The following is a 6,595-nucleotide window of genomic DNA, read 5'->3' as shown; positions in this document are numbered from 1 at the left end:
CTCAAGCACAAGCACAAGCAAGAAAGAACAACAAGAAGAAGAGAATATGAGAGCTTATTTTGGCCACACACAAGAATGGTCCTCTTCATTCACTTTTTCCCCTTTTATACATGCCCTCCTCCTCTTTGGGTGCCCATCCTCTTTTACATGACCAATCATTTTGGCTTAGGCCCTCTTTCCTTATTCCTTCCTATTTTCATGGTTCTTTAACCCATGCCCATCAACATTTACAAATTGCATAGGAGGGAGCCTGACGCTCTTTTGCAAAATGAATTCCAATGTGCCCAGTACTTTTCTTGCTAGAATATTTGGTGCACTTGTTATTGTGTGATTCCTTTTACATTGGGACTTTTCTTGCCTTTTTCTGAGCTTGCCTTTCTCTTCCTTTTTTTTTCCGTCTCGGGCTATCTTCCAATTTTTCCTTTTTGGATCTTTTCCATTCCATCTTGGACTTTCAAAGGTGTAACATTGTTGCAAAAGATATACATCAATCTTTTCTTGCAATGATTCAAGGGATGTAAGTTGATGATGAAGATCTTTGGGCTTTAGTTGGTGGATACCTTGATGAAGAGCTGATCACAATAGTTTGCTTCATGATAGACTTGAGAAGAGATGGGCTCATCATGTAGACAGATGATGTATTGAAATTAAAACTTGATAATAGTGGAGTGAAACAACGGTGAGAGCATTTTTGTAGATGGAAATATGATCCCAATGTCACTAGATACCATAGTAAGATAGAGATTGATAAGTGCTTGTGACATGATCTTTGGGAAGGTTTTTTATGAATACGTAAGTGTAAAATAGGAACTGATTGATGAGGAATTTCAAGCATATTTTCTTTGAGAGGACTCCAAGAATTGGACATAACATCTTTAGTAATAGCATACTTAGTGTTAATGTGCTCTTTTATCCAACAAAGTAGTTTATACCAATGTGCTCATGTGTTTCTTTGTACTTTATCCATTCCTTTCCCCTCCTTTGGAAGGCCAAGATAGTTGGCCAATGTGAGAATGATAAAATTTGTAGATGATGATTTGGGCAAGATAAGTGGTAGAACATTTCATAATGAGATTGAGAAAAAATTGGAAGAGAGAGTATTTGTAATTGTTGATGAGGTTATTGCCATGTAAGGTAGAGTGATGATTGAGATTTGGGTACACAATTAAAGTAAGATAATTGTAGGACAAAGATAATTGTGTGAATGGTTGGATAGGGTAGGATAAAAGGAGATGATAATTTGATGGATTGGGAGATAAATAAACATAGTGTGGATGGAATGTCATGGTAGGATAACATCATGTGTAGGGATCTAGGATTGCAAATTGAGTAGTGATGTGACAATGAGGAACTCAAGGAGATAGGATTTTGATGTGCACTTGGAAATATTGTGAGAATCCCAATGTGTAGGAGAAAGCCATGAGTGTGCGCAATTACATTTGTTCAAGAGATAGTTGGACACAATTGAAGTGGAGTGTTTTTGTGACCATAAGAATATGATGATATTGAGCCCATAGAGGGAGTATAAGATAAGGACCATGATGGGATCTTGAGATTGAAGCAGAGTTTAGATAAAGACTAGATGTTGAGTGAAAAATGTAAGGAAATAGGACAGTACTCAGAGATGTAAGGGAAGTGGAAGTGACGTACCTAATGAGGGAGTGACCTTGAATTTTGGTAGAAATATCAAATAATAGTTGATGAGGAATGGTAAGAGTATCAATGTTATATCAATTGAGAGAGTGACATGATTTTGCCATATTTTTTCCATTAAAATACCATCCAAATGTCTTGAAGAACATAGTCCAATAGAGTGGCCATAGAAAATATCTTATTGGGCCTCAAGATATAAGGTACAAAGGGTGTCCCCTTCTTCAATTGTTGTTCCAATTGAGATGGAGTCCTCTATTTCACGATGCAAGATGAGAGACTAACAAGGTTAGTAAACATTGTAGTATTGAGAGTGACCAAGAGAGCTAGAACATGTTAGGATGGATGAGTTGAGAGCATGAGAGCACAAATAGAAGAGTCATGAGAGAGATGTGGGTATGAGGGGCCTTCATCTAGTAGAGGATTGGGGTTTTCCATCAAAAAAATTTCTATCTAGTCCATTAGTTAATAGGAGAGAGTGAATAATGGACTTAATGAGGATACAAGGATGGAACATATGTCTCACATGATGTGATAGAGATATCTTGTGACAAAGACTTTAGATAAGGGAGAACATTCAAAGTTTAATGAAAAAGAAGAGAGTGAACATATGTCAATGAGAGCTATCAGATGAGACACATCAATACGATTGGTAGGGATTGAGATAGTGGAATGATCGGTGGATATTATGATAGAGAAGAAGATAAGGGGTTTTGTGATGGGGAGAAGAGATATTGAGTTTGTGAAGAGAAATAGATAGGAAGTGAATGCTCGTGATGGCCAATAATAGTGTTGGCATCTCTCCTTTCCGTGTAGCTCATGAACTCAACTATCTCTTGGTCTCATGATCTTTTGGTTTGCAGAAGTTGTCATATGTTGACTTAATGTTGCACTCTTGAAGCTTCTTCTTAATATAGATTTTGTTGTTCATAAAAATTGTGAGCTTGGGCTTTGATGCTAAGCCAAAGGTGCTATATTTATCAATAGCACGTGAACTAAGGCTTGTGAGGCCTTTGATATGAATCGGGGCATTTTAACCTTAATAAGAGTACAAGCCCAAAAGACTCCAAATGGAGAAATCAATGCCATTTTCGTTGTAGACTGGACTAATCTACTTGTTGTTGCCTATCAAGCTACCTAATCCTATCACCAATGACTTGAAAGATGATTGCACAAAGTGGATACACATTGATTGACCTGCTTGTTGTTGCCTACCAAGCTAGCTAATCCTTCACCAATGACTTGAAAGATGCCCCCAATAATTGCATGCATGTGATGGGTTGAATCTGATGTGGTTAAACTATGAGCTAGAGCAAGTTTCGTTAACTAAGCTAGAGGTAACTGTGATGATGCTTACAAGGTGGTCATTGAGCTAGAGTATGCTAAGTTTGTCACTATGGATGACATGAACTAAAATTTTTTCTGAGATGAGGCAGTGACTTACATCTTGAGCTAGATCAATACTAATTATAATAGTAAGTTCAAGTGGTGGCTAGTTGCTAAATGCTACATTAAATGACACAGATGATGCCCTAAATGTCCCCCTAAATTCTTATGAGTAGTCGCTTGTGTTGATTAAAGAGGCTGATGATGCCAGGCATTGCAGTGGAAGTCACTGATTAGCCTTTACTTCAAATAATAGTTGCTTATGTGGATGACTTTAAAGCTCTCTCTCTCTCTCTCTCTCTCTCTCTCTCTCTCTCTCTCTCTCTCTCTCTCTCTCTCTCTCTCTCTCTCTCTCTCTCTCTCTCTCTCTCTCTCTCTCTCTCTCTCTCTCTCTCTCTCTCTCTCTCTCTCTCTCTCTCTCTCTCTCTCTCTCTCTCTCTCTCTCTCTCTCTCTCTCTCTCTCTCTCTCTCTCTCTCTCTCTCTCTCTCTCAAGGAGAGTTGATAATGAAGAAGATAAGAGTAGGTGAGGATGATAAGAATAGGCAAGAATAGGTGGACATGATAAAAGGAGATCAAGATAATGAAGATAAGGTGCATGTGGATAAGGTTAGTTTAGCTTGACATGGATTCAAATCCTACTAATCTACATACAAAGAAATTTAACAAATCGTGGATTCCAAGTTAGTAGTGCTCTACTATTCCATGGAGGAAAATGCAATGGACCTCTTCACAAAGCCTTTGTCTTATTCAAGCTTCTATGCTTCATCACATAAGGTCTTTGGGTCTTCATACACTCCCAGATATGAGAGAGGATATTAGCTTACATTTTGTCACTATATCATTTCCTAGTTGTGAACTCCATTAGAGTTTGATGGAGACATAGGAACTTTGATTGTTTTAGCCCATTCTATTCGTATGATTTTTTTTCACTTTCTGTTGTGTTCACACTATTAGAGGTCACTTTCTAGCCTTTGCATTTCTTCTTTAGTGGATAGAGGACATGTTCACACTTGTTGGATGGTGATAATTTGTTGTAGGGTTAAATCAACATTTTCAATGGTGGCCACCAACATTATTTTATTCCAAAGATCTAGTCGGCCAACATTTTCGCTCTTATTTGACTAGAATGGCTAGTCTTGGGCAGTTTCTACCATATATAGTAAGTTGATTTTGGTGGTATCATGCATTCATAGATTTTTTGCTTGTATATTTCTTCAATGTACTTTGACTTGAGCCTCTTCTCCATATTCAATGTGTTGTTGGTGGTCATTAGCATGATTCAATGCCATTATTGATGCCTTGGACTATGTGCAAGGATAAATCAATCCAATATTGTATTAACCTTTCCATTGAGAACAGTGCAATTTTATCATTTCATTGTCTTCTTTCTTTATAGTCTTTCTTTTCCCATCTCTCTCCTTTTTTTCATTTCTCTTCCATTGCATACTTTCACATAAGTAGGGGGACGTATTACAAGGGGCCTATTACAATCACTCCTATGTTTCCATCAGGCTATGATGAAACTCACAACCAAGAAATGGTAGAATGATAAAATTCAAGCTAACAACTTAAAGGCCTTGCTAAAAAACTCCTTAAGCCCTATGCTATTGGTGAAAGATGGAAAGGATGAGTAGGAATGAGAGCACAAGTGGAAGCAAGAAGTAAGATCTATGGAGGTTGGAGCAAGAAGAGAGACCATGACTATATATGGAAACTCCAAAAATCATAATGTATGACTTTCCTTTCCTTATTCTATTGTCATAATAGGAATAATGAATAGAGTGACAATGATGGGTGGGCACTACCTACAGTGTACATGTGTGTGGATAGCAAGTACAAGATAAATATAAGCAACTAGGTACAAGTGATCTTTAACCCCCAACAACCTCCCACTTAAAGGCAAATGTGCCTGAGTGAGTAGAAAACAAGAAAAAGGTGACAAAGTACAATGTGTACATATAAGTACAACCATATGAGGAATATATGTCATCTTATCCTACACCCATCATCTACCTAAGGAAGGCATAATGTTTCATTGGGAAACTTTTGCTGAGATAAGTAAGATTCTCATCTATAGAGATCTTGATAAGATCTATCTTCTTTTCTTCAACCATATCTTTGATACAGTGATAATGGAACTCAATATGCTTGGTCTTCACATGAAAGGCTAGATTACATGCCAATTGGATGGCACCTAGACTTCAAATGCAATGTCAAAGTCATATACATGCTACTAAGGTTTGCAACCAAGCATCCTAACCATAGGCCCTCCTTGCAAACCTTAATGGCTGCAATGTACTCAATCTTGGTAGTAGATAAGATAGTGCATTTCTAAACCCTAGACATCCAAGAAACAACATCTCTAATAAAGGTGAAGACCTAGCTAGAGGTAGACTTCCTACTATCTGCATGTCTTGCATAATCTGAGTCTGTATAACCCATGACTCCAATATCCAGCTACCATAGCAAAGGCACAAGTCTGTAGTGTCCTCAAGGTATCTCATAATACTCTTCATGACATCCCAATATCACCTACCAAGTGTCACCATATAACGAGCCACAACTCCCACAACAAATTCTATATCAAGTCTAGTGGCTATCATAGCATAGATCAAGCTACCCATTGTAGATGAATATGGAATCTTGGCCTTCTCAGCCCTCTCATCATTTTACTAGGGATAATCTACCTAACTCATCTTCATATGAGAGGGTAAAGAGGTGTTAATTAGCTTACCACCCTACATATGAAACTGCTCAAGCATTTTGTGAGTGTACTACTTTTGTGACACGTAGAGGAGTCCCTTAGGGCAAGAGCATGTAATGTGCATACTTAGGATGTGAGAAGCATGCCTCATTTTCTTTGTCTGAAAGATCTTCTTGAATTATTCTTCAAAGTATCTAGCTCAGTATGAGCACTCTCATCAATCAATAGGTCATCAACATATAGCATCAGAATGATAAAGCTACCACCACGAGCATTTTTCATGTAAAGACATGGATCCATATCACTGTTGGAATAACCCTACAAATGCATAAAGGTATGAAACTTATAATACCATTCCCTAGATGCTTGCTTAAGTCCATAAAGACTCTTCCTTAACTTGCATGCTAGGTGTTCTACCATTTTCCAAAAAATCCTTATGTTGTTACATATAGATGTCCTCATGCAAGTCATCTTGACTGTAGGGGAGAATATATAATCACACTCAACTTCATTTTCCTGTTTAAAATCCTTAGCAATCAAATGGGACTTATAAATTGACATCACACGATGATTGGAGATGCTCTGCGACTTATATATCCACTTACATGGCAATGCATGTTTTCCACTAGGCAATGGAATCATATCCTACATATGATTCTTCTACAGTAAATCAAACTCAAACTACATGGCTCTCCCAAGGGGCTCCCAAGAGTGACTATCCCCTCTACACCCAGCCTCCTCATAAGCAAGGGGTTGATTGAAATGTGTCACCATGATATAATTCATACATGGCTCATAACAATCAAGAGGACACAAGGCTCTAGTAGAGCATTAAAAGACTAGCTAGGAAGCAT

Source organism: Lygodium microphyllum, chromosome 20, assembly GCF_053477565.2.
Source record: "Lygodium microphyllum isolate KBCC chromosome 20, Lygodium_microphyllum_v1.1.10, whole genome shotgun sequence".
Classification (NCBI taxonomy): domain Eukaryota; kingdom Viridiplantae; phylum Streptophyta; class Polypodiopsida; order Schizaeales; family Lygodiaceae; genus Lygodium; species Lygodium microphyllum.
This window is presented reverse-complemented; position numbering follows the sequence as displayed.